This window comes from Rattus norvegicus, chromosome X, assembly GCF_036323735.1.
Source record: "Rattus norvegicus strain BN/NHsdMcwi chromosome X, GRCr8, whole genome shotgun sequence".
NCBI classification, from domain to species: domain Eukaryota; kingdom Metazoa; phylum Chordata; class Mammalia; order Rodentia; family Muridae; genus Rattus; species Rattus norvegicus.
The window spans coordinates 99,679,255-99,698,845 of NC_086039.1; positions in this window are offsets into that span (position 1 = coordinate 99,679,255).

Below are 19,591 nucleotides of genomic sequence, written 5' to 3' on the forward strand. Positions count from 1 at the left end.
CTTCTGGTTTCCCAGGCTTGTCTGCCTCTCTGAAGGTTCAGCTCTCCCTCCCACGGGATTTGGGTGCCGAGAACTGTTTATCCGGTCTGTTTCCTTCAGGTTCTGGTGGTGTCTCAGGCAGGGGTCCTGCTGCTCCTGGGCCCTCCCCCACGGGAGCCCAGAGGCCTTATACAGAGAAACGAGGCTAGTTAATATCATTGTATATCCTCAATTTTATGACTGGATTATATGTATATACAATGCTGATTATATCCTTTAACCCTGTATATCATTGTCATGTAATACCAATTTATTGGAGGTATACTAAGATTTAAGTATTAATAATAATGTGCAAAAGTATTTAATTACATGACATCAAGAAAATAATAAAAGTAGTCAGACTTTTTCTGTTGTGCAAGATGGTTTTATGGATTTTTAATTTATATACAGGATAATTTGATCAGATTAAGTGGGATTTTATTTATGTATTGTAGAGATTACACATAGTTTAAAGAGATGTATACAGTTATATAACTGAAAGGAATAGATACATAATGGTTAATTTTAGGATGAATTTCAGTAAGATAAAGAATATTTAGATAGCAATGTATTACTTTTGACTATGTCTATAGCTCATGTTTAAATGATAAACTGAGTAAAGGAAATTCTACTTGTCAGTGTATGTGTCCATGAAGGGACTATTATTCAATATTTTGTGGGCTACAATATAATAAAAATGGAGAGGAAAGACCCTTTTTCTTATTTGATTAAAAAAGTATTTTCTTCAGTCCTCATACATTGGTATTCATGGATCTTATGCCATCTGATTCAATCCATAATTTACACCGTCAACTATTCTTTTCTTTGGGGTTTTTTATTCCAAAGGGAATGAATAACGTGTTTTTGTTTGGTTGGTTTTGGTTTGAAGGTTGTTCTTGTTGTTGCTGTTGTTATTTTGTTGTTGTTTTAAAACCTATAACTTTCAAGCAGCAGTTCATGAAGCTTCTCAGAGTCTATAATATTGTGATTAACTTCCCACAATACAGATCTCCAAAGATATGTCAGAATACTATCTCAGCTTACATCTAGATCTGGATACATAGATACGTACACTTACGAAATGTCTTTTCGGGTTTGTTTTATGAATAATACTAATTAGTACATATTTAAATAAAATTATAATTGACTCTCCTTTCTGTCTGTTTCCATCTGTCTATTATTACTTATGCATACATACTAGCATAAGCACATGCACACAGACACAAGCAAAAACACATAGGAACACAAGCATATACACACAGCTCTTTATTTTCTAATGTTTTATATGCTTGTGTTTTGTATTAATGTCTGAGGATTTTTCAGTAGGAGCTTCCAGTAAGAGATAACATGTTTGCTTTTATGTGTGTATTAACTCAATAAATACTGTCTGCTCTAATTCTATCCATTTTCCTGCAAAGGTCATGATTTCATCTCTCTTTATAGCTGAATAGTATTCCATAGTGTATATGTACTACTATTCTTTTTGCCCGCTTACTACATGCACACAATGTTTGTGGAAGCCATCAGAGGGCATCCTATTCACTGGAACTGATGTTAGAAATAATTGTTCCCAGCTGCCATGTGGATCCTGGGAATTGAACCAGGTCCTCTGGAACAGCAAACCAATGTGCCCTCATGTGCTGAGCCATCTCTTTCATCCCCATTTTGTTATAACACCTCAGCTTGGCTTTAGGTTCTTTGTATTTCAGTGGTAGCTTGTATTTCAACTTGGGATCATGGAAATCATTGTTTTGGAAATGATTACTGGAAAGATCCCCATTTCTTGAATTGCAAGAATGACAAAGTTCTCAGTGCACAGGCACAATATTGTGGAAGGACTTATGTGCCATAAGCACTAAACATGTGAAGCCTGTCACACAACACTAGCAAAATTTTTCATGCAGATTATGGTTAATATAGAAATGACATACACACAGATATAAGTCAGACTCAAAAGTATCACTGACCAATTAGATATACAATCATTGCTGATCTGCTGAAGATTTTATATGTTTTAGCCATTATTGGAAACTGGCAATCTCTCAGTGCAGCTATATGTCAATTAAAAGTAACTACAAAACTAAGATTGTCTTACAGATTGCGAGGTCAGTAGGAATGCTGGTTAAAATAAAATGTTTCTTTCATTTTTAAATCAAGCATACTGGGCATTTGTTTCACATCTTGGTTAAGGTAAGATAAGTAAGTAGAAGTTGTTCACTGATGTAAAGTGAAATGTGAGAACAGCAAATCTCCTAAATTTAACAATCATTTAAAGTCAGAGCAAAAACAAAAGTACCAGAAGTCTTCTTCTATTCATATTCAATTTTTAGCCTCAAAATGGATTCATAAATATCATCGAGCTGTTTTGTTAAATGCCATCAGGCCCAAAAGCTTCACATTAAGATATGCTGATTCATTTGTTTCTGATACAACATAAGAATCTGAATTTTTAAATTAAAATTTGAAAAGTAATACTGACATTCAGGTTCAACAGATTCTAAGTTGTATGAAGATGGAATAACATATGACAGAACCAACTTCTTTTGAGAACAGGAGAATATCTGTATAAGTTAATAAGTATTAAATTATATGCAGAAATGCATTGTTGTACTGATACCTGAATTAGAAAGCTGATACTATGACTAGAGGCTCAAGAAAATACAATACCATAGAAGGGGATTTCATACAGAGGCAATGTAATACTCTGGAGACACATATTCTACATAAAAATTTTTTCAAATTCTGAATGAAACCTGCCGTTAAATGTTCCAGGTTACTATGCATACAAAAATAGATATATTTTATTATGAGAAAAAATTAAATATAGGTGTATAAGACAACCTATAGCACAGGAAGCATAAAATAGCAGAAATATTGGCATCTCTGGCTACAATGCAAAACAGATATGGAACCCAGAGTGTCCCTAATAACATGAACACATGGACCAGGTCTGGTTTATGGCTAACAACCCCTGGAAAACTTCTCTTTTCAGGATTTAAACCCAGGCCCTCATATATGTTAATCATGTACTAGATATTCTCAGACACATCTTTCCAATTTCTGTAATAATTACAAAAATGGAAATATTTTAGCATTACTGTGGTGCAAGATAGAATAATACCCAAGAGAACTATAAAATTAATCTTCATTTCTTCATTTGAACCATCAGGTGACTGTGTTGAAAAAATTGTCCATTTAAGTTACACATATGCTACAACATAGCTTCTAACCCAACTATATCGCAAAGAGACAAAGAATACTTTCAGACGAAAATATGTAGTATTCAAATCTGCTACAAAGTTTTATATTCAAAGTATGACCACAGAACAGGTATAAAGGAGTAAGCTCAAATATCAAAATGCCAGAGAAAGGAGTGATAGGAAGAAGCCTGTCAACCAAGCTATTGCAGAAAATAGAAAGTGATAATAAAATCAGTATGTTTAATATACTCTGGAAAAGAATAGGAAAGTTGAAGTAGCTGAAATCGAGGTAGAATTGACTAGAAACATTTGAACTTTAAAACTGATTTTTTATTTTATGTGTATGACTTTTTGTGTGCATGTATTTATGTATAGCATATGTTTGCACGGTACCTTCAGAAATTAGAAAAGGTGACAGGTTTACTAGAACTGGAATTATAGATGGTTAGAAGCTATTATGTAAGTACTTGGAAGTGAATTCAGGTTCTCTCCAAGAACAACTGCATTTACTTCTGAACCATCTCTCCAGCAAACAAATAATTTTAAATATACTTTTACTTTTTTGAAATTAAAATATGACTACCTAATTTCGTCCTTATATTTCCTCCCTCCAACCTCTCTCATGTCGTTCCTTACTTCCTTACAAACTCATGGCCTCTTTTTTGTAAATTGTTTTGACGTGTGTGTGTGTGTGTGTGTGTGTGTGTGTGTGTGTGTGTGTGTGTGTGTTTCTGTGCTCATGTGCATGCATATGTGTATGTGTTCTCCTAAATATATAAATACTATCTGCTCTGTTTGTATACTGTTACTTAAAGGTATATGTTATCAAGCCTGATGATTTCATCCTAAATAACCAATTGATGTGATATTCCCTGGTGAAGATTAGTTCTGCTCTTAGCAGGAGTTGTGTGGTAGACTTACCAGCTAGGAAGACACTCTACAACTTTGCCTTTTGCTGTTTTCTATAATAATTCCATTCATGGCAAAGAAGTTTTCCTCGTTAGGCGTAAGGACTACATTTATCTGTTAGTATAAAGACAAGTATTTAGAAGGTATGTTAGGGATTATGTTACTTTAGTAAAGTGGTGGTCCTAAGTTCTTCTCTAAGATTCATCACTTCACTAGCCTCAGGTAGTTTACCAAGTTTCCAGTAGCAAGCATTATTTTCCACTTGTTAGATAGATGTTAAGTTCAATTAGAGAGAATGTGTGCCACAATTGCACCCTTACACTTATCATCCTATGCTGATAATTTTTTGCGGTCTATAGGCATCATAGTTTGATAAACCTGTTAGTTTTTTTATATTTTGTTGGTTTTTTTATAATTTTAAGAATCATTTACACTGAGTACTTTCAGGCTACCTGATAGTACATGGGATGCATTTAGAAATTATGCATTTCATTTACAGAGGCACACAGTGAAAAAGATAAAGAAGATAAAGAGGCCTAAAGATACTGATTGTAAACAAGTATCCAATTATTTCTGAAAGTTCATGTATATATTCTGACCATAAGGACTTTTTTAAAAACTTTTCTAGGTAGTGCATACCCTTGCCTTTGTTCTACTTTCTTTTTTCTGCCCTTCAAAGAACACACTACAAAGATGTTTTCTTGACAGAAAACCCATAAGAAGTCAGCCTCTCAATTTTGATGTTATAGTAACTTTCAAGTATTTTCTAAAATTAAAACCTTTGATTTTAATACAATCTGCATATAGAAGATTCACAGTCCAGATAAAACATGTTATAAATGTTATAGTTATATTTCAAAAGGTTGTTAAACCAGTATGGCATAAACACATGTAAGGTGTAGTTATTAGATGTTCATTCATTTTTCTTCTACGTAAAGTAGCCTATGCCATGTTGGTTAAATTATTTGTGTTTCTGTTTCCCAATCTAGAAAGGTGATTTGTGATTCCTGTGGAACTCTGAGGAAGAACATTTTATTTCTACTCAATATTTTCTGGAACACATTTTTGTGGGGCCTGTCTTTGTAACTTAAATTTTGACTCAATAAATACTCAAATATTTACTTTGTCAGAAGTATGTGCTCACATCTGAAAACTTCACATGGCTCTGAGCCAAATGACTTCTTTTTCCCACTTTGACCTGAATTTTAAGTTTAAGAACCCCAGCCCCTCTGAATTATCTTCCCAAGAAGAACTTATTTGCTTAGGGAGGTTAACATTCTGTCTTTCTTGAGAGAGATGGAGGATGTGTACATCTGATTCCAGGTTCTAATTTTCAGAGGCCATTTTTAGAATGTGGAAGGAGACATAGGTTATCATACTTTCCAGAAAACAAACATTTGAGATGAAGAAAAAATAATCTAGTAATTTTTACTTATATAAAAGTTCTGATTTCCTCCAGAAATGTCATACGAACTTTCAGATTAATATGAGAAAATATAGATACCAATGTTTTATGACTTTCTTCTACCACATGCAGAGGAGAAGATCAAATAAAGTTTAGTGAGTACAAGGGTGCTTCATTAAAAATATTAGAAATTAAAAAAATGATTTTCTCACAGATTATTTGCCTGTTATTCATTGTAAATTATAATACTAGTATTAATTTAATAGGTCTAGAAAATATACTTCAATGCTTGAAATTTGCTTATATATAACCTCCTTCCAAACTAGGATATTGGTGAGAAAATTTGAAAGTCTATGAAAATACCTCTTATTAATTACAACTTCAGAGAACTTAAGTAGATATACAGTAATCAGATATTACAGCTAAAGCATTTAAGACAATAAAGTAATTTTAATAAATTATTCCTAAAATATAAAAATTGAATTTTAAAACAAAATTTATAAATATACATATACTACCCCACTATATGCCTTATATGCTTCATGCTTAGCCACTCCTCATAGAGCACACACACATCCTATAAACTGAACTCCATTCCCTGGCCCCATTATCCAGCCCACAACTTTGCCTGATTTCCAAGAGGCCACACTGGCACCAGATTCCACAGGTAAGACCACACTCTATATCCTATGACTGCCAAGTTCACTTAAAGCACACCAAAAAGCTGTAAGCTACACGCCATTACGGTCTCCATATTCTGGCCCACAATTTCAGCAGAATACCTCAACCTTTCCAAAGGCCAGGTGGTTACTAGGGACCAAAGAGGAAACACTTAAACCCAAAACCACATAGGTATTTCAGGCAACCTACAACTCTATTGTAGATACCCCACTAGTCACTGACAACCACTAGTCACCAGAAACACAGGCCAATGGTATGAGAAGACTAGAGTGAAAACAGAAATCAAGGGGAATTGGCATCCAAAATACACCCATTTAACAAGGTAAACTCATAAATCAACATTTAAACCTACAATTACCCAATAAAACAGATAAATTAAGACCAGCATACGAACACAATCAACAATGGCCAGAGCAATGAGACACCATCACACATCAGCTATAGTACTGCTGCAAGCCCTGGACATTTCACCACAGCTGAAGAACAAGAAAATGATCTTCAATCCAATCTTTTGAAAATGATGGAAGCATTTAAAAAGAAAATGAATAAATCCATTAAAATGTAAGAAAATACAATTAAATAGGGGAAGGAAATAAATAAGACTATTCAAGACCTGAAAATGAAAATAGAAGAAAGCAAACAAACAAAAACAAGCAAGCAAAAATAAAAACTAAGCAAATTGTTGAGATGGAAATTTTATGTAAGCAAACAGGAACTAGAGACACAAACTTCAACCACAGAATACAGGAGATGGTTCAGTAAATTACAGACACGACACAAAATATAGAATAAAAGAAACTGATGCATTGGCCAAAGAAAATGTCAAGTCTATGAAGTTCCTGACAAATGTTCAGAAAATCTAGGAAACTATAAACAGACTGCAATTAAGAATCAAAGGAATAAATGTACCCATTCCGTGTATCCATTCCTCTGTTGTAGGACATCTGGGTTCTTTCCAGCTTCTGGCTATTATAAATAAGGCTTTAAGTGGTACATTTATACAATGGAGTACTACTCAGTTATTTAAAAAATGACTTAATGAAATTCATAGGCCAATGGGTGGAAAGAGAAAATCTCATACTGAGTGAGGTAATCCAGTCACAAAATCATACACATGCTGTGTACTCACTGATAAATTGATATTATCCCAAAAGCTTGGAATACCCAAGATACAATTCACAGACCACATAAAGTTCAAGAAGACAAAGTGTGCCTGCTTCAGTCCTTCTTAGAAAGCAGAAGAAAATACTCAAGTGAGAAAATACAGAGACAAAATGTGGAGCAGAGACTAAAGGAAAGGCCATACAGAGACTGCTCCACCTGGGGATCCATTCCAGATGCAGCCACCAAACCAAGATACTATTGGGGATGCCAAGAGGTGCATGCTGACAGGAACCTGATACAGCCAGAACCTGACAAATACAGAGGCATATGCTCATAGCCAACCATTGGACTGAGAATGGCATCCCTAATGGAGGAGTTAGAGAAAGGACTGAAGGAGTTAAAGGCATTTGCAACCCCAAAGGAAGAACAACAATATCAGCCAACCAGATTCCCAACTAGCTATTGTAGCTATTTTATTATCTAAAAATAATAGATTTTCAACCAAAACAACTAAAAGTGATAGAAAAGCACACTTCATTCTCATCGAAGGGAAAATCCACCATGATGATGTCTCAATTCTGAAGATCTTTGCCCCAAATCCAAAAGTAACCATATTTATAAAAGAAACATTAAAACTTAAATTGCACATCAAATCCCACACACTAATATTGGGAGACTTCAATACCTGATTATCATCAATGGACAGGTCATGCAGACAGAAACTAAACAGAGAAATACTGGAACTAATAGATATTATATCTGGTATGGACCTAACAATTATCTGCAGAACATTTTCCAAAATACAAAAGAATATACTTTCTTTACAGCACTTCAAGAAACCTTCTCCAAAATCACTGTAAATCTCAGGCACAGAAGATAGAATAGAAGAAACTGATGAATTGGCCAAAGAACAGGTCAAGTCTACAAAGTTCCTGGCAAATGTTTAGAAAATCACAAAGGACACAAAAAATTGTAATAACCCCATATTCTTTAACATATCACCATGGATTAAAGCTGAACATCAACAACAGAAGCAATAGATAACCTAAAAATGCCTGGAAACTGAACAACTGTCTACTCAATGAAAGCAATGCTAAGAGGAAAGTTGAAATAGAAATATTCATCAAAATCCCCCTCCCCAAAAATGTTTTTCCAGACTTTCAAAAAGAGCTAATACCAATTATCCTCAAATTATTCCACAAATGAGAAACAGAAGTAGTATTGCCAAATTCATTTTATGAGGCTCTAATCATCCTGATATATCAGAGACGCAAAAGAGAAAATATTCCAGACAAATTTCCCTCATGAACATTGATGCAAAAATATTCAACACTACACTCAAAATCTGAATCCAAGAGTATATTAAAAAATGATCAAGGAAGATCAAGTATCCTTCCTCCCACAGATGCATGGATGGTTCAACTTATTGAAATCCATCAAAGTAATGTACCATATAAACAAAATGATGTTTTGTGAAAAATATGAAGAAAATGTTCATCATTGGATGCTAAAATGTCTTTGATAAAGTCCAACACCTCTTCAAGATAAAAGTCTTGGAGAGATCAAGGACACAAGTCTCATTGTAAATATCTCCTTTATTTCTTCATATTAAGGGATGAGATAAGAAATATACCCAAATATGTAATTGTATGACTTGGACTGAGCTTAGAGAATTTTTTTCTTTGTCATTTCTATCTATTTCTAGGTCAAGCCCCAGAGACTTCTAGTCTCCCTACAATCTAATCTTCAAGTTCAGACCTTGAAGGATTCAGCTTGCAGGCTCTGTCTGCTCACCTAGTCTTGAAAGTTTTAGACTCTTAGACTTACTGCTGCATAAACTCACTCTTTCTAACTCTTTCTGAACTTTTGCTGGCTGTTTCCACTCAGCTGTTTTGGTTCAAATTCCTCTCCCAACTGACTGATTCAAATTGGCTTTTTTTGGGACGGGGGTGCTTCTCATTGGATTCCTCTGATAGGAAAATCTGTCTCTGAACTTAAAGAACTCAATTGAATTCAACTGGACTAAACTAAACTGTAATCAACTACATTCAACTGAACTTAACCCTACCTCTTTCCCTGCACTGGTAGTCTCTTTCCTCTCTGTTTGCATAAGAGTTAGACTTCTGGTTTTTCTGCCTCACTCTGTTAAATGTTTCGCTGATTCCTCATTTTGTCTGACTCTCAATTAGATTTCATTGTTTTAGATTAATGGCGTGTAGTAAGAGCATGATTTTAAAATCTAGCCAGCTAAACCTCTCTTGGGCATATACCAAAAAGATGCCCCAACATATAACAAAGGCATGCTCCACTATGTTCACAGCAGCCTTATTTATAATAGCCAGAAGCTGGAAAGAACCCAGATGCCCTTCAACAGAGGAATGGATACAGAAAATGTGGTACATCTACACAATGGAATATTACTCAGCTATCAAAATAATGACTTTATGAAATTAATAGGCAAATGGATGGAACTGGAAAATATCATCCTGAGTAGGGTAACCCAATCACAGAAAAACACGCATGGTATGTACTCTTTGATAAGTGGATATTAGCCCAAACGCTTGAATTACCCTAGATGCACAGAACACATGAAACTCAAGAAGATTGACCAAAATGTGAATGCTTCACTCCTTCTTTCAAAGGGGAACAAGAATACCCTTGGGAGGGAATAGGGAGGCGAAGTTTAGAACAGAGGCAGAAGGAACACCCATTCAGAGCCTGTCCCATATGTGGCCCATGCATACACAGCCAACAAACTAGATAAGATGGATGAAGCAAAGAAGTGCAGGCCGACAGGAACCAGATGTAGATCTCTCCTGAGAGACAAAGCCAGAATACAGCAAATGCATAGGTGAATGTCATCATTAAACCACTGAACAGAGAATTGGACCCTCGTTGAAGGAATCTTAGAAAGGACTGAAAGAGCTTAAGGGCTTGAGACCCCATATGAACAACAATGCCAACCAACCAAAGCTTCCAGGGACTAAGCCACTACCCAAAGACTATACATGGACTGACCCTGGGCTCCAACCTCATAGGTAGAAATGAATAGCCTAGTAAGAGCACCAGTGGAAGGGGGAAACCCTTGGTGCTGCCAAGACTGAACCCCCAGTGAATGTGATTGTTGGGAGGAGGGCGGTAATGGGGGGAGGATGGGTAGGGGAACACCCATAGAAAAGGGGAGGGGTGGAGTTATGGGGATGTTGGCCCGGAAACTGGGAAGTGGAATAACAATTGAAATGTAAATAAGAAATACTCAAGTTAATAAAGATGAAAAAAAAATCTAGCCAGAGGGAATAAAGAAGTGTACTAAGGATCTGTCTGTATTCCAGTTACATTACACAGATCTAGGTCTTTGGACATGATACCTAGTCAGAGTAGCCATGTGGATGGATTAGAATTCCTCTAAACCACATACTTAAATATAATAAAGTAAGCTTATAGCAACATCAAATTAAATGGAGTGAAAAATAAATGCAATTTCACTAAAATATGAAACAATGTACTTGAAGTTTTAGCTAGAGCATTAAGATAACTAAAGGTCATCAAGGGATATAAATTGGAAAGTAAGACGTCAAAATATTGCTATTTTCCAATGATGATAGCATACCTAAGTGATTCCAATTTTATCTTAGAATTTGACTACTGATAAAGACATTCAGCAAAGTGACAATACAAAATTAACTCAAAAAATTAGTACCATACATATATACAAATGATAAATGTGCTGAAAATATATTAGGGAAACCACACTCTTCATATAATCACTAATAATATAAATTATCCTTGTGTAGCTCTAACCAAGCAAGGAAAAATCCTATATGACAAGAACATCAAGTCTTTGAAGAAAGAAATTTAAGAAGGCCTAAGAAGATGGAAAGATCTCCCATGCTCATTGATTCATAGTATTAAAATAGTAAAAATACCCATCTTACCAAAAGCAATCTACAGATGCAATGCAGTTCCCATTAAAATTTCAACACAATTCTTTACAGATCTTAAAAATTACTGAGCAATATATGGAAAAGTAAAAATCCCAGAATAGGTCAAATATTTCTGAAGAAAAGAACTACTGGACATATCAACATCCCTTATTTCAAGATGTACTACAGAGTATTAGGGGGAGTTAGAGAAAGGATTGAAGGAGCTAAAGGGGCTTGCAAACCCATAAGAACAATATAAACCAACCAGAGCTCCCAGAGTCTAAACCACCACCCAAAATTACACATGGACAGACCCATGGCTTCAGCTGCGTATGTAGCAGAGGGTGGTCTTATTTGGCACCAATAGGTGGAGAAGCCCTTGGTCTTGCCAATGCTGGAACCGCCCCCCCATTACAGGGGAATGTCTGGGTGGGGAGGCTGGAAGGGGATGTTGGTTGGGGATGGGGAACACCGTTATAGAAGACGGGGTAGGGGGTAGGATAGGAGATTTTTGGCAGGAACCAGGAAAGGGGATAACATTTGAAATGTAAATAAAAGTAACAAATAAAGTAGATTTAAAAAAGTAAAACCTGTATATTACTGGCATAAAAACAAACAAGAAGCCTGATCAATCAAACTGAATGAAAATCCCAGAAATAAACCACATACCTACAGACACTTGATTTTTAACATAAAAGTTAAAACCATACAATGGGATAAAGAAAACATCTTGAACAAATTGTATTGGTCTAAGTGAATGTCGGCATGTAGAAGAAAGCAAGTAGATTCATATTTATCACCTTGCACAAAACTCAAGTTTAAGTATATCAAAGACCTCAAAATAAAATTAGATACACTAAAAATGACAGAAGAGAAAGTGGAGAATAACTTTGAATGCATTGGCACAGGTGACAATCTTCTTAACAGAACACCAATAAATGAGGCTCTAAATTGAACAAATAAAAATGAGACTCATGAAACTGAAAAAGCTTCTAATAGATAAAGAACACCATCAAAATAAGAAAACAGCAGTCTTCTAAATTAGAAAAATCATCATGAAACACACTTCTGACAGTGGGCTGATATCCAAAATATATAAATAACTCAATAAAGTAGACATCAACAAATAAAAAAAAATCATCCTGAATGATATAATCCAGACCCAGAAAGACAAAGTATATACTCATGAATAAGTCATTATTAGCCCTAATGTAATGGATAACTATACTATAATCCACAGATCCTAAGAAAGTAAGTAAAGAGGAAAGCTCAAGTTGTGGGAGTGATATGTGAATCTCACTGAGAAAGGTAATCAAAACTGACATTATGTGTGGGTGGAAGGACGGTACCAGAAGTGGGTGGAGATGAGGATATGAACAGGGAGAATCTAGGCTGGGGGAGGGCAGAAAGGGAATACTTGGAGGCACAACTGGAATGGGGTGTGGAGCATCTCTCAGAAGTCTTAGAAACCTAGGGCAATGGAAACTAATAAGAATCTAGGGGTGGGGGGGGTGACTCGAGGTAAGACTCCTGAACTGGCTGGCCATCTTGTATAATGAGGCAAGACTTCCAACGGGGAATGGGGTACCAACCCAGCCATAAAATATTGCACCTACAACTTGTTTTACCTATAAGATGAGGTAAAGATGGAGCAGAAACTATGGGAATGCCCCACCAATGACTGGCCCTATGTGAGTACCATGCCATGAGAGATGGTCCACCCCTGACACGATTAATGATATTCTGCTATGCTTTCAGACAGGAGCCTAGCATATCTGTCATCAGAGAGGCTTTACCTACCAGCTGGTGGAAATAGATGCAGAGACCCAGAGCCAAATATTAGGTAGAGCTTGGGAGAGGAAGGATTGTAGGAGACAGGACAGTTCAGGACATCACAAGAAAACCAATGGAATTAACTAACCTGGGACTATAGGGGTTCACAGAGAGTGAACTATTAACCAGAGAGCATGAATTGAACTGACCTAAGCCCTCTCCATATATGTAAGATTTGTGTAGCTTGTTCTTTGTGTGGGACTCCTAACAGCAGGAACAGAGGCTGTCTCTGACTCTCTTGCCTGCCTTTAAAACCCTTTCCTCCTACTGGACTCCCTAGTCTAGCCTCAATAGGAGAAGATGCATCTAGTTTAACTGCTATTTGATATGCCAAGGCTGGTTGATATCTATTAAAGGTCTCCTTTTTTCTAAAATGAAAGGGAGGAAGTGAGATTGGTTTTTGTATTGTGGGGTAGGGCGAGGACTGGGAGGAGAAGAGGAAATGGAAACTGGTATAAATGTTAAGGTAATAAAAATTAAAAGACTCATACTTTTACTTACAGAATTATACCAATACTCCTTTTTTCTTTTCTAATTTTTTGCCTTTATTATATTCTTTTTAAAAGGAGCCTGTGAATATTATATTTTACTCCAAAATATTTCAGCAGGAAATATGTTTCAGAAAGAACAAAGGCATATTTAACCTCAGTATCATCAGAGTGCACTCTAAATAACATATACATTAATAATATCTGGTGTGTAATTCATTTTTAATTTTCCAAGTTATTGTTTTCTTTTCAGTTTGAATTGCAAACCAAGACACTATTGTTGCATTATTTGGCTAGACTGTCTATATTCTTCTCTGATAATTAATGATCTATGCCCCCATATCTTTTCCATTTGCATTACTGAGGTACATTACTTTGCTAATTCTGATATTCACTCTTTAAATGATGACTATCTCAGTAAAGGATATGATACTTTACTTTTAATTTGTAGTACATAAAGATAAAATTAGCATTGTCAACCTAAAATGTTTCATGGAAACAAGAGTAACAGAATAACACATTGAGCAGTTTGTTCTCTAAAAAGTGGCAATGTACTTTTGATAGCTATGTTTTTAGATGCTGAATCCTTTCAATATTTTCTTAAATATTTACTTAAACCATTTGGTTTACTTTTAAATTTTGACAAAAGATCATTTACACAGTAGGAAAATATTTGCAAATCTAAAAGTTATTCATCAGATAGTGAGAATTTCTTAGTGTACAAGAATTTCTTAGTATACAATACTTCCAGTATAAGCAATTCTACAATTAGAGAACACTTCAAAGAAAGAACTGTGTTTTCCTTAATTTTTTTACTTTTTTAAAATTCACTTTACATCTGATCCCTTTCCCCTCTCCTGGTCCCCACTCCTACAGTCACTCCCTACTCCTCTCACCCCTTCTCCACTGAGAAAATGGAACACACCCTGGATAGCCCCCTACCCTGGCACACCAAGCCTCTGCATAGCTAAATGCTTCTTCCCTAACAGTTGCCAGACAAAACAGCCTAAATTAGGGGAAAAGATTCCCCAGAGAGGCAATAGTTTAAGAAATATCACCTACTCCAGTTTTTGGAACCCAAATGAAGACTAAGCTGCACATCTGCTGTATAGGTGTGTGCGGGGTGGTAGTGTAGGCCCAACTCATGTATACATTTTGGTTGATGGTTCCGTCTCCAAGAACCCCAAAAGGTCGAGATTAGTTGACTCTGTTGGTCTTCCTGTGGAGTTCCTATCCCTTTTGCTGTCCTCAATCCTTCACCCAAATCTTCCACAAGACTATCCAAGCTCAGTTCCCGTAGAGGAGGGCCCAGGAGCAGCAGGTCCTCTGCGTCTGAGACACCACCGGAACCTGAAGGGACCGACTGGATAAACAGTTCTCTGCACCCAAATCCCGTGGGTGGGAGAGCTAAACCTTCAGAGAGGCAGACACGCCTGGGAAACCAGAAGAGACTGCACTCTGCCCACATCTCTGACACCAGAGGAAAACACCAAATGCCATCTGGAACCCTTGTGCATGGAAGCTCCTGGAAAGGGCAGCACAGATCTTCCTGGTTGCTGCCGCCGTGGAGAGCTCGTAAGCAACACCCCACGAGCAAACTTGAGCCTTGGAAGCACAGGTAAGACAAACCTTCCTGCTCAAAGAGACCTGCCTAGTGAACTCAGGACACACAGAGGCAAAATTCCTCTAGGACTGGGCACTTCCGGTGTTTAGCGGGAGTCTCAAACCCGTGGATCCCTGCCTGCAGCAGCTTACTGCTCCCAAACCCCATGGGAGAGAGAGCACTCACCGCCTGGACAGGTGGGCACTCCTGAGACTGCAAAGTGGAAGAGACCACCAAGACTGCCCACACCTGCCCATATCCCTGGCCCAAGACAAAACTGTATACGGCCTCTGGGTTCCCGTAGAGTAGAGCCCAGGAGCAGCAGGTCCACTGCGTCTGAGACACCCCATGAGCAAACTTGAGCCTTGGGACCACAGGTAAGACAAACCTAACTGCTCCAAGCGACCGGCCTAGTGAACTCAGGACACAGGCCCACAGGAACAGCTGAAGACCTGTAGATAGGAAAAACTACACCCCCAAAAGCAGAACACTCTGTTCCATAACTGGCTGAAAGAAAACAGGAAAACAGGTCTACTGGCTGAAAGAAAACAGGAAAAAAGGTCTACAGCACCCCTGACACACAGGCTTATAAGACAGTCTAGCCACTGTCAGAAATAGAGGAACAAAGTAACACTAGAGATAATCTGATGGCGAGAGGAAAACGCAGGAATCCAAGCAACAGAAACCAAGACTACATGGCATCATCGGAGCCCAATTCTCCCACCAAAGCAAACACTGAATATCCAAACACACCAGAAAAGCAAGATCTAGTTTCAAAATCATATTTGATCACGATGCTGGAGGACTTCAAGAAAGACGTGAAGAACTCCCCTAGAGAAACACAGGAAAACATAAACAAACAAGTAGAAGCCTACAGAGAGGAATCACAAAAATCCCTGAAAGAATTCCAGGAAAACACAATCAAACAGTTGAAGGAATTAAAAACGGAAATAGAAGCAATCAATAAAGAACATATTGAAACAACCCTGGATATAGAAAACCAAAAGAAGAGACAAGGAGCGGTAGATACAAGCTTCACCAACAGAATACAAGAGATAGAAGAGAGAATCTCTGGAACAGAAGATTCCATAGAAATCATCGACTCAACTGTCAAACAATGTAAAGCGGAAAAAGCTACTGGTCCAAAACATACAGGAAATCCAGGACTCAATGAGAAGATCAAACCTAAGGAAAATAGGTATAGAAGAGAGTGAAGACTCCCAGCTCAAAGGACCAGTAAATATTTTCAACAAAATCATAGAAGAAAATTTCCCTAACCTAAAGAAAGAGATAACCATAAGCATACAAGAAGCCTACAGAACTCCAAATAGATTGGACCAGAAAAGAAACTCCTCCTGTCACATATTAGTCAAAACACCAAATGCACAAAATAAAGAAAGAATATTAAAAGCAGTAAGGGAAAAAGGTCAAGTAACATATAAACGCAGACCTATCAGAATCACACCAGACTTTTCCCCAGAGACTATGAAAGCCAGAAGATCCTGGACAGATGTCATACAGATCCTAAGAGAAAACAAATGCCAGCCCAGGTCACTGTATCCTGCAAAACTCTCAATTAACATAGGTGGAGAAACCAAGATATTCCATGACAAAACCAATTTACACAATATCTTTCTGCAAATCCAGCACTACAAAGGAAAATAAATGGTAAAGCCCAACATAAGAAGGCAAGCTACACCCTAGAAGAAGCAAGAAACTAATTGTCTTGGCAACAAAACAAAAAGAAGAAAAGCACACAAACATAACCTCATATCCAAATATGAATATAACAGGAAGCAATAATCACTAGTCCTTAATATCTCTCAACATCAATGGCCTCAACTCCCCAATAAAAAGACACAGATTAACAAACAGGATACGCAATGAGGACCCTGCATTCTGCTGCTTACAGAAAACACATCTCAGAGACAAAGACAGACACTACCTCAGAGTGAAAGGCAGGAAAACAACTTTCTAAGCAAATGGTCGGAAGAAGCAAGCTGGAGTAGCCATTCTAATATCAAATAAATCAATTTTCAACTAAAAGTCATCAAATAAGATAAGGAAGGACACTTCATATTCACCAAAGGAAAAATCCACCAAGATGAACTCTCAATCCTAAATAACTATGTCCCAAATACAAGGGCACCTACATACGTAAAAGAAACCTTACTAAAGCTCAAAACACACATTGCACCTCACACAATAATAGTAGGAGATTTCAACACCCCACTCTCATCAATGGACAGATCATGGAAACAGAAATTAAACAGAGACGTAGACAGACTAAGAGAAGTCATGAGCCAAATGGACTTAACAGATATTTATAGAACATTCTATTCTAAACCAAAAGGATATACCTTCTTCTCAGCTTCTCATGGTACTTTCTCCAAAATTGACCATATAATTGGTCAAAAAACGGGCCTCAACAGGTACAGAAACATAGAAATAATCCCATGCGTGCTATCGGACCACCATGGCCTAAAACTGGTCTTCAATAACAATCAAGGAAGAATGCCCAAATATACTTGGAAATTGAATAATGCTCTACTCAACGATAACCTGGTCAAGGAAGAAATAAAGAAAGAAATTAAAACTTTTTAGAATTTAATGAAAATGAAGGTACAACATACCCAAACTTATGGGACACGATGAAAGCTGTGCTAAGAGGAAACTCATAGCTCTGAGTGCCTGCAGAAAGAAACCCGAAAGACCATATGTCACCAGCTTGACAGCACACCTAAAAGCTCTAGAACAAAAAGAAGCAAATACACCCAGGAGGAGTAGAAGGCAGGAAATAATCAAACTCAGAGCTGAAATCAACCAAGTAGAAACAAAAAGGACCTTAGAAAGAATCAACAGAACCAAAAGTTGGTTCTTTGAGAAAATCAACAAGATAGATAAACCCTTAGCCAGACTAATGGGAGGACACAGAGAGTGTATCCAAATTAACAAAATCAGAAATGAAAAGGGGGACATTACTACAGATTCAGAGGAAATTCAAAAAATCATCAGATCTTACTATAAAAGCCTATATTCAACAAAACTTGAAAATCTGCAGGAAATGGACAATTTCCTAGACAGATACCAGGTACCGAAGTTAAATCAGGAACAGATAAACCAGATAAACAACCCCATAACTCCTAAGGAAATAGAAACAGATATTAAAGGTCTCAAAACCAAAAAGAGCCCAGCTCCAGATGGGTTTAGTGCAGAATTCTATCAGACCTTCATAGAAGACCTCATACCAATATTATCCAAACTATTCCACAAAATTGAAACAAATGGAGCACTACCGAATTCCTTCTATGAAGCCACAATTACTCTTATACCTAAACCACACAAAGACCCAACAAAGAAAGAGAACTTCAAACCAATTCCCCTCATGAATATTGATGCAAAAATATTCAATAAAATTATTGCAAACCGAATCCAAGAGCACATCAAAACAATCATCTACCATGATAAAGTAGGCTTCATCCCAGGCATGCAGGGATGGTTTAATATATGGAAAACCATGACCGTGATCTATTATATAAACAAACTGAAAGAACAAAACCACATGATCATTTCATTAGATGCTGAGAAAGCATTTGACAAAATTCAACACCCCTTCATGATAAAAGTACTGGAAAGAATAGGAATTGAAAGCCCATACCGAAACATAGTAAAAGCCATATACAGCAAACCAGTTGCTAACATTAAACTAAATGGAGAGAAACTTGAAGCAATCCCACTAAAATCAGGGACTAGACAAGGCTGCCCACTCTCTCCCTACTTATTCAATATAGTTCTTGAAGTTCTAGCCATAGCAATCAGACAACAAAAGGAGGTCAAGGGGATACAGTTCGGAAAAGAAGAAGTCAAAATATCACTATTTGCAGATGATAGGATAGTATATTTAAGTGATCCCAAAAGTTCCACCAGAGAACTACTAAAGCTGATAGACAACTTCAGCAAAGTGGTTTGGTATGAATTTAACTCAAATGAATCAGTAGCTTTCCTCTACACAAACGAGAAACAAGCCGAGAAAGAAATTAGGGAAACGACACCCTTCATAATAGACCCAAATAATATAAAGTACCTTGTTGTGACTTTAACCAAGCAAGTAAAATATCTGTACAATAAGAACTTCAAGCCTCTGAAGAAAGAAATTGAAGAAGACCTCAGAAGATGGAAAGATCTCCCATGCTCATGGATTGGCAGGATTAATATAGTAAAAATGGCCATTTTACCAAAAGCGATCTACAGATTCAATGCAATCCCCATCAAAATACCAATCCATTTCTTCAAAGAGTTAGACAGAACAATTTGCAAATTCATCTGGAATAACAAAAAACCCAGGGTAGCTAAAACTATCCTCAACAATAAAAGGAATTCAGGGGGAATCACTATCCCTGAACTCAAGCAGTATTACTGAGCAATAG